Source organism: Ascaphus truei, chromosome 4 (assembly GCF_040206685.1).
Source record: "Ascaphus truei isolate aAscTru1 chromosome 4, aAscTru1.hap1, whole genome shotgun sequence".
Classification (NCBI taxonomy): domain Eukaryota; kingdom Metazoa; phylum Chordata; class Amphibia; order Anura; family Ascaphidae; genus Ascaphus; species Ascaphus truei.
This window is the reverse complement of record NC_134486.1, coordinates 367,661,331-367,672,431: the sequence shown is the minus strand read 5'-3', so window position 1 is coordinate 367,672,431 and position 11,101 is coordinate 367,661,331.

Sequence of the window (11,101 nt, the reverse complement as noted above, 5' to 3'; positions counted from 1 at the left end):
TTTAAAATGTGCAAACCGCTAATCGCCCTTTTTGGAATTTATCCACGGAAATCCGTGAACCAAAGGAACTGGCCAATTCGTGAGGATCCAAATCCGCTCCAAAAACTTGCCCATCTCTACTCAAGACAAACAAACATAAACATGTGTTCAGGGAAACAAATATCAAATGAAGTTGTTTTAGTGATAATGGTTAATTGAATATGAATTAGAAACAGCAGAAAACCATACCTACTGTTTAATCTTGAGGACTGAATTTGGAGGTCCTTTGTCTACAGTAAGAAAAAAAAAAGATACAAAACACAGTTCAATGGACTGTACCCTACTGTATGTGCAAACTACAAGGATCTTTGAACTCTCTAGACCATAAAATTTAGCCACTTTGACAATACTCATAATGAACAAATATTTGTGCCAATCGTGTAATGGTAGTAGATAATTAGTAGAGTAGTGTGAACAAATTCTGTGCATTAGGTAGGTTTGAAACAAGAAATTAAGAACTATAAAAGAAAACTGTGACAGAACTTCAGAAGAAAAACACAAAAGATGAATAGCTGACCTGAACAATTCTGGCTATTAACCCCAAAAGAAATAACCATTGTCCAGTTTTTGCATACAAACGGTTGTATTGGTCCACTGGGGAAATCTAATGGCAATTCTATTTTGTTTTTATTGTTATCCTAAAACACAAAATTTACAACTTTCTCTATATGTTCTAATTTCTCTCCTCGGGTCATTTGTAATCGTCCACGTCTCATGTTGTTTCAAGATTGATAATATATGTAGCACTTCCTGTACAAAACATTGCTAGTGATTTATTTAAAAAAATGCTCACTTAGCCCAGCAAGATGCCACCCATTATATCACAAGTATGAAAAGTTATATTTGACACTTCTTACAATAAAATTCCATATTTTGGCCATAAGTCACTTGATTAAAAAGTTCTTAGAGTGGCTGAAATATTCCCTCACATCATTTGTAATTTTTCCAGTGACAAACCTGATCAAAATCTAGTACTACAGTATGTCACAGAGAAATTAAACACAGACAGAAAGCATGTTCATGTTTGAATTGGGACCAAGAAGTAGGTGATATAACAATACAGCCCACCAAACTCCCCCACTACTCCCTACCTTTCTCTCAGCCAAAAGTTATATGCTCTAGGAATTGTTACCTGACGTATTCTATGTTCATGCATTCCATTCCTGTATCGCCTGCTTCTTTCACTTAACAGCTTCTGAAGTGTGTAAAGTTGTTCCTATTTTGTGCCACAGGTATGTGCTGCTTTTTTCCCCTGCTATTGAGAGAGCAATGTCACTTTGCCTTGTAACCACAAATGACCATCTGAGATCTACCTATTTTAGCTTTTCTGAGGTTATCCCAACATGAATATGAAATCATAAATATATTTTCAGATTTAATATAGTTATTTTATTTTAGAATTATATTTTAGTTCTAATGGAAACCAAAAATGTAGAGGAGGATAATAAATTGAGATTACATTGAGGTGCTCCTAGAATGGATACTCATGTATTGACCACGCAGTGGCTCAGTGAGAAAAGACACTGACTGGCATTGAGAGTTTGATAGGGGAGCCTGGTTCAATTCCTGGTGTTGACTCCTTGTGACCTTGGGCAAGTCACTTTATCTCCCTGTGCCTCAGGTACCAAAAACATAGATTGTAAGCTCCACAGGGCATGGACATGTGCCTGCAGAAGGTCTCTGTAAAGTGCTATGTAAAACTAGCAGCGCTATACAAGAACATGCTATTATTATTATATGTATCTACCATACGAAATACATTATTTTCATCAACTTCCATTTAATTTATTTTCAGAATGGGTGATGCCTTTGTTTGTTTCTTTCATGAAGCATCACTTACAGGCCTTGTAGCGACTTTTAGGCGGGCTAATATATTGTTAGCTTTTAAATTTGTGATCACAATCCTATAACAGTTAAAAAAAAAAACTTTGACATTACATTTGAAATGTATTGTGGTGACTTTCGCTAAGCTATCGATTGTGGACTGCAAAGAAAATCAGTGATAACCAAGCACATACTGGGGCCGATTCACTAAGCTCCGTTAACTAGCTCCGTTAACTAGCGCTAAAATGTGTTATATCGCTCGGCCGCAAAAGGCTGAAGCCATAAGCGCTATTCACTAAGGCTGCTCGGCGCGTTTACGGCCGGCCTTGGCCAAAAGGGCCATAGCGCACGATCACCTTTTTCCCCCCTGTTATAGTGCTAAAAGTTATTAAGCATGATAACTATTATAAACAAAGCAGCCTGTAAGAAATGCATGGAGACGCAGCGTCTCAATGCACGGCTCTTACAGGCGCTCGTAATGTATAATTATAAGTTGTAATAGTAGGATACATGAGCAGAGGCTCTCCTGAGCTGAACCGCATTGGTTTCAGGTCTGGGGACCCCCTATTTCAGGAGATATAGGCCACGTTATGGGGTGCCGGTGTCCCATACATAATTTAAATTTACCGGTCACGTGACGCGGGAACTTAACAATTGAAGGGGATACCGGCACCCCATAATGGGGCCGGTATATTGTGAACTAGGGGTTCCACGAGGCTGAAGTCAACCTGCTTCCGTTGATGAGATGCTCTGCTCACGTGCAATGTGATTATAATCCATAGATTATTGTTTATTATATACATTAAATTCATTAATCTATTATTTTTTTGTCCTGTAATGTTCGTGTATGTCCGTTTGTTCCCAACGTGTATTTGTGTGACAGTCTATGTCAAGACTCAAGCACTTCACTATAATTATGTTTGTACTTCTTTTAGATATGTGTATAGCTATGTGACTGTCGGGGTTAAGTGCTGAACAGTTGATCTGGTGAAATGAGGAACTGATTAAATGAGGGAAGCACATGTGCGAATTTATAATTAAATGTTGGCGGGAACATTTCTAATACACCCTATATAAGCCACCCATTTAATTACTTTAATGTCGGTGCTGTTGGGAGTGAGTGTGAAATAGACCGGACTTTGTGGCATTAGGAGAGATTCGTGAGTTGCTTGTTTCTGATTTCTGAGTGTGTTGTCTTTTGTTGTTCACATTTGTTTAATACTTTATTGTCTGGTAAGTGTGAAAGTGATTAGTTATTGTGTTGTGTTGTATTGTATTGTGCCTGTGTGCCTGTGTGCCTGTGTGTCATGGAAAGGAGGAGTGGACGTGGGGGTGTTGCCGTGTAGGAGCGTGGGGCTGGAGGAGTGGTGGAGGAGGCTGGAGGAGTGGTGGTGGTGGCGGGGGCTGGAGGAGTTGAGGAGCGTGTGAGAGGAGTGTCACGTGCAGCTACGTCCCGCACTGGCAGTGCAGCTACGTCCCGCGCTGGCAGTGCAGGTACATCCCGCGCTGGCAGTACAGGTACGTCCCTCGCTGGCAGTGCAGCTACATCCCGCGCTGGCAGTGCAGGTGTGGGAATGCATGTGGGGGAGGGTAGGAGGAGTAGACAAAGGGAGAGGGACAGTGTCCAGCATCCAACCATAGAGGAGGAGGAGGACGATGACGATGATGATGATGATGACGCGGAGCCTACAACCTCCATGCACCGGGTTGAGCGGACACGCAACCCGCGTTTTACACACAGAGAGAATGATATCCTCGTGGAAGGTGTTATTGCGTCATTCCCTAAGCTCTATGGGTGATTGGCAGGTAAGAGTATGAATCAGCAAATTAAGTGTACTCATTAATTGGGATATTTATAATCACTGACAACTTACATTGTAATACACTTATTAATGTAACAGTAATATGTACAAATGTTTTTACATGCATGTCAAACTCCAGTCCTCCATGACCGCAAACAGGCCACATTTTATGGATATCCCTACTTCAGCACAGCTGCCTTAATTGTTGCCTCGTTATGAGTGAGTCAGTCATTGAGCCAGCTGTGCTGAAGTAGTGATATCCATAACATGTGTCCTGTTTTGTGCCCTCGAGGCCTGGAGTTCTACGTGCATGAGCAAATCATATATGCTCAAACCTTGTAGTGCTGATGTATGGATACTTTTTCAAATATACTATTAATCATAAATGTAATTAAATGAAGTTGTCTGTATCTAGAAGTTCATAAAATTTGGGATACATATATTCGTAGTAGCTGCTACAACATCGGTTTCATATTGCTATATTTCATATAGTGACAATTATGCAAACGATTACATTGATATTAGCCTATGTATTTCGTAGTACTAATTTTGAACATTAATCTACACAGCGAGAACCAAAACCAGTGAAAAAACAAAGTTGTGGTCAAAGATTTGCACATCAGTCAGTGCATGTGGCCAATTTCGCAGAACAGCAGAGACGTGCAAGAAGCGTTTTGGCAATATAAAATTACGCCTGAAAAGAAAAATGGTTCAGGTTGGCCGCCATGCCTGTAGCACAGGAGGTGGCCCTCCAGCATCTCTCCACCTGCAGTCATATGAGCAGAAAATGTACTGTATTATGGATCACCAACTTGTATTTGGGATAGGAGGTGACAGGGATATCGGCCCTACAATTTCCCAGCAGTCACAAAGTGAGTAGTCTATTAAATATGTTTCATTTATGCTTAATTCGTGGTGCTTCAGTCAATAATGTGTTAATTTCTGTCATCTTCACGGTAGTTTGCATTATGCTGTGAACTACTAGAACAATTACCCTGGTCATTATGTCTACTTCGTGTTAAACAGGCTTGTTTAATAGCACATGTATTAAGTCTGTATATGGTAATGGTTGGAGCATTTAACGTTTACCATAACCTTAGCGATGTATGGAATGCTACACAAACTGTAGTATGTATGTGAAACACACAACACCTTACATTTGTTGTTGAAGACATCAGTCACCACACACAAACTGAAGACTACATATATATATATATGTTCATTTGCATGTCTTAGACAGGTCTGCAACCCTGTCTTTCCCCATTGTCACCCAGCATACAGCGCTTCCACTGCAGCAAGGGATTCTGGGAAATGACATGCAAATGAGCACTCAGTGCCACCTTTTGTCTCAAGCTCGTATTACACAAGCCAATCCTCAAGCCACTGCATGCTGTTTTAAACACAGCTTTTAGACAGAGGCTGGGATGAGATGCAAAGCCATTAGACCTACTCACATACATGTTTCAACCTTGATGGGTATCATCAGTGTGAGGCTGGTCTTAATGGCTTGCAGGTTTGAGACTAGACTAGGTAATCACCACTGTCATTAAGGTTATGGTGGGTAAAAAAAGTGACAAAAACCCTCCACAGTAAAGCATAAAGCAACTGTAAATATTACTGTATGTTCATTTGCATGTCTTAGACAGGTCTGCAACCCTGTCTTTCCCCATTGTCACCCAGCATACAGCGCTTCCACTGCAGCAAGGGATTCTGGGAAATTACATGCAAATGAGCACTCAGTGCCACCTTTTGTCTCAAGCTCGTATTACACAAGCCAATCCTCAAGCCACTGCATGCCGTTTTAAACACAGCTTTTAGACAGAGGCTGGGATGAGATGTAAAGCCATTAGACCTACTCACATACATGTTTCAACCTTGATGGGTATCATCAGTGTGAGGCTGGTCTTAATGGCTTGCAGGTTTGAGACTAGACTAGGTAATCACCACTGTCATTAAGGTTATGGTGGGTAAAAAAAGTGACAAAAACCCTCCACAGTAAAGCATAAAGCAACTGTAAATATTACTGTATGTTCATTTGCATGTCTTAGACAGGTCTGCAACCCTGTCTTTCCTCATTGTTACCCAGCATACAGCGCTTCCACTGCAGCAAGGGATTCTGGGAAATGACATGCAAATGAGCACTCAGTGCCACCTTTTGTCTCAAGCTCGTATTACACAAGCCAATCCTCAAGCCACTGCATGCTGTTTTAAACACAGCTTTTAGACAGAGGCTGGGATGAGATGCAAAGCCATTAGACCTACTCACATACATGTTTCAACCTTGATGGGTATCATCAGTGTGAGGCTGGTCTTAATGGCTTGCAGGTTTGAGACTAGACTAGGTAATCATGCATAAAGCAACTGTAAATATTGCTGTCTAAGACATGCAAATGAACATACAGTAATATTTACAGTTGCTTTATGCTTTACTGTGGAGGGTTTTTGTCACTTTTTTTACCCACCATAACCTTAATGACAGTGGTGATTACCTAGTCTAGTCTCAAACCTGCAAGCCATTAAGACCAGCCTCACACTGATGATACCCATCAAGGTTGAAACATGTATGTGAGTAGGTCTAATGGCTTTGCATCTCATCCCAGCCTCTGTCTAAAAGCTGTGTTTAAAACAGCATGCAGTGGCTTGAGGATTGGCTTGTGTAATACGAGCTTGAGACAAAAGGTGGCACTGAGTGCTCATTTGCATGTCATTTCCCAGAATCCCTTGCTGCAGTGGAAGCGCTGTATGCTGGGTGACAATGGGGAAAGACAGGGTTGCAGACCTGTCTAAGACATGCAAATGAACATACAGTAATATTTACAGTTGCTATATATATATATATATATATATAGATATAGATATACATATATATCACAAAGGACTGCAACAGAGTATTGCGGATACATAAAACAAACCTAAAAAGGCAAATGCAACAAATCTTCAGCCAAAATTTTGATAGCATAAATGTTATATGTTATTGCTGGGACCTATGAGCATGGTCTGACTTCATGTCTCAAAGGCTTAGGACGCTATGTCGAAAGGGTTAAATGAAGAGACCATTTTAAACAGTATATAATAATTTGAATGAGTATGTGTATGTGTATGTGTATGTATGTATGTATGTATGTGTTACTCGAACATGTATTGTTTTCTACACGTGCATATGTGACAAAGCACTTCCTATCATGTGTACAATAGCCATACATTAAATGCTGCACATATGAAAACTACTATTGTTTATAATGTTTAATAATTTGAACTTTGTCTTTTGTATTCATATACACACTGCGAACAATGTTCAACAATTAATTTTAAAGAGTAGCATCAGCTCAAGGTGCTATAAGACATTTATATTCACATGGACACTCATGACCCAACATTAACATAAGCGCGGGAAATGTTGCGCAATGTCTTTTCTGTTGCGTATAGTGATGTGCTTTTGAACTGAAGCATCGTATCTGAAATGCAAATGCGATCACCTCATGTAAAAAGTAATTCCTTTTATACATGGTCAAATTTGGTCTTTGTTTATGTATGAACGTATTCACATTCATTAATCTCTATGTAGTGTTTTAAAACTTTAACAAGAAATGTTGAAATGCATACAAGTACATGTGTGTACACTAATGTAGTGAAAACCAGAGACATAACATAAAACACAGACAAAGCTCAGTGCACATCCAGAAAAACTTATATACGGTACAGTGCCTAAATATACATGTATAAATAACTAATAAATAAAATGGTCTTTTAGTTTAACATTTTGGCCAAATTGTTGTAAGCCCTTGAGCCAAACTTCACGGCAGACCACGTTTCAAGGGTCCCTACACTAATATAAATTCTTAATAACCTGTGCATTGCCAGGAAGAATGATTTATAATAAATCTGTCAATATAAGTTGCAAAAGTTCTAAGTCTGATTGAAGCTTTTATTAACCTGTACATTACCAGGAAAAGCACTCTGTAATAGATTTGTCACAATCACACTGCATGCAGGCAAGTTCCCCTGATAGTTGGAGATGCCATGGAGTGAGCTTTTAACCATTTAAATGTGGGAGGGAGTGAGCTTCAATTGGATAGGAGGTTGCCACCCTCCAAAACAGCCAAGACTAGCTGAACAAGAATTATAAAACATACAGAACACCTACAAGCTCAAATTGAACCCCCAAAATACCCACAACATATATATAAGCATATAAGTTTCACAGAGGAGTGCTACTGAGCATGGCAATATATATTTAAAACCAGAGACATAACATAAAACACAGACAAAGCTCAGTGCACATCCAGAAAAACTTATAAATGCCTAAATATACATGTATAAATAACTAATAAATATTAAGCGTATCCTAATTATCTATGAATAGCTCTAATGTTCTTGCTACGTTTATTACAAACACCTTTAAGGGACTGCATGGTATGATATGTGTGATGAGAAAAAACTAATCTCCTGATTAAAGCATCTACTAATTAGGCGCAGTGTATGTTAAAAATTTAATTTGATATATTCTTTGGGATACTTCATGTATGACTGATAGCTTTTTAGTGTATACATAGTGAAGTGTTGAATGGTCACTATTTCCCACATTAAGCATTCACTTACTTGACAATTGTATTATGCTAAAGACACAATTGTACTCAAAACCTTCAATTAAAATGATTTCATTTTTCATGTGCACATATGTTAACTAAACAGGAGAGCAAATCATGGATAACATAATGATGTTGACATGTGCAAGATGTCATGATTCTGAACACAGATAAGCATAATGTTTTTGGAATATCACTTCCCATATTTGCTAATACTATATTCTTACTCAGAAATTTCTGTATTTGAGTTTAAGACAAAATTTTAATGTGTGTGAGAAAATTAGCCAGTAGGCTGAACACCTGTATGTGGGAGAAGATATCATGGACACTTATTCCTTTGTGTAACGAACTTGGAACGTGTGTAACACATTCCCTGCAATTTGATACTTTTGCACATAACAGTAATTGAAAGTAACACAGTGTTATTTTACACCATTCCATGAGAAAACATGCCGTTAGAAATGTCAACTCTAAAGAAACCTCCGTTCTGCTACGCCTATTTAATATATAGCGCTATTCAATCCCGAACACAGAGAAGAGCTACTGTCTCGGACATTTTTGAGCATATCTCCTCAAATTATACTTTTTATCAAAATCATCCAAAGCCCAAAGTTTGGCGCAGTTCGATCAGACGAACTTTATCAACCAATGATTGCTTTTTTTGGTTCCCACCAACTGGCGGAAACAGGGGTGGGTCTTGGGCAGTGCGTGAATCAAGTATGCGTATATTTGCAAGTGGCAATTTAAGAAGAAGACCCCGAAATCGCAGACAGAACAACAATGATATAGGTTCCAGCAGCGGTGGCTTAAATGTTCAGCAAAATGGATCGTATTTACAACCGGAGGTGTCCAACCTATACCACACCAATGACGGATCTAGCTATGACGCTAACATGCATACTAACTACCTTGCAGAAGCACATGAAATGCCAGAAAGTTACTATCTGTATCCGCCTCAGTACATGACACAATATCCAAAGTTTGATGGATCAAGCTGGAACCCCAGCTACATGAACACACCGAACAACCAATTGATTGAAAGCAACAGCTACCTCCAAAACACCACTTGCATGGCAGCTCCGAATCTGAATGCTATATAAATCAGGTAACTATAAACTATGCACTTTGAACAATATGTGCTTCTCTTGTTGCACAATGAAACACATATGTGTTCCACCCAGAACGCATGCGCGTACCATTCCGACAAGGTATTTTTTTTTTTTTTTTAACATTTCAATACCCCTTCTTCCTTATGTGTTCATATTACAGAAATCACGTCGTGCAGCGCAACAGATGCCGGGAGATGTTTGTCAAATAAGGTAAGATACACTTAACGATCTCCGTGCAAGATAGTGAAATGTTCATGGCAATGTCGCGTGCAATTAGTTAGTCCTGTGCATCCATTACATGTCATGACACAGGGTGTATGCCCCTGTGTTGTAAAGGGGAAAAAAAAGCAATATGTACGTAAAAAATAGAAGCCATGGCATATATTAAGAAATGGCGTATATAGTATAAATATTGGAGCTGTTAGCGTATATAAACATGAGGATATGTTAGATTCGCTAAATGTGTTAGTCAGTTACGTTAATTATGATAAAAGTGACATAATGCAAGCTAATATGTAACATAGTCACTGCAAATTAATTTGGCCTTGCATTGTGTTTTCATAACTTTTGCAGTGTTAGTATATGTGACAGAATAAATATTTGAACAGGCATACTGTGTTTTTTGTTTAAGTATAGAATATTTTTAGGACATAATTTTAATCTGTTTTTGGAACATATAATCTAATTTGAGTAAGATAAAAATGTGTCCTAACACAACTGATAATCATTAACACGTATGATGTGTGGTTAGATGGTTTAGAAAATGTTCGAGAACATGTACATTTATAATTGACATTCCATATGTACTTCCACAGATGTTAACATCTCCATTCCAGTGCCATAAAACATGTGCATGGACGGATCCAAACACACAAGAACTGAAAGCCTCAACATCCTGCATACATGATGAAACGTGTTTTTTTATTATTACTTTATCTCATAGCATTTCTTAGTTTGTGTAATAGCATAAGTTACACCCTTGAGTTAGTATGAGAATTTAGTGTTGCACACGGGCAAACATTTATATCATGTGTAGTACAATTAGTTTCACTCAACTATCAACGTTACTTAAACAAAATATAATACATTAAAATTACTTCAGTCTCTTGTCACAATATTAGAACATTGTGAAGATAGTTTATCTGCATTATTTCGGTTCCAGATGATGTTCAACTACGGTGTGTGAACAATTACACAATGTGTTAGGCTCTATTTTTAACGTATTCATGAAAGATCAACATGAGTCCATGTAGAAACCTTACACATGTAATATGACTATTGTAGTGTGTGAAAGTAACAGTAAAATAATGAAATTATTGTTATTGACACATAGAACATTACAGATAAAATATATTAACATGTCATTAGCTCACAGTCCTGCAGACATGTCGAAGTAATGTATATTGTTATTTTAAAGTACGTGTCATTTATTCAATTTAAGTTCATCATGTGAACAATAAAATTGTGAAACATATATACAAACATAACTCAACATATTAGTGGTGTTTTTTTTGTTTGTTTTTTAAGTGTGAAAGTTGATAAATTTGAAGCTGCAGTTCCTATAAATATAAAAAAAAATAGTTTTTTTAATTTTTTTTTTACTTCATTAGTTTCATGTGGCCAATCTCTAATGACCTAAAGAACTGCATAGATGCCACTCAATTCGTTGTCTGTCTATTGATCCTCAGTTTTGCCACATCTTTACATATGGGTAATGTCAATGGTTGCTATAGGAACAAGC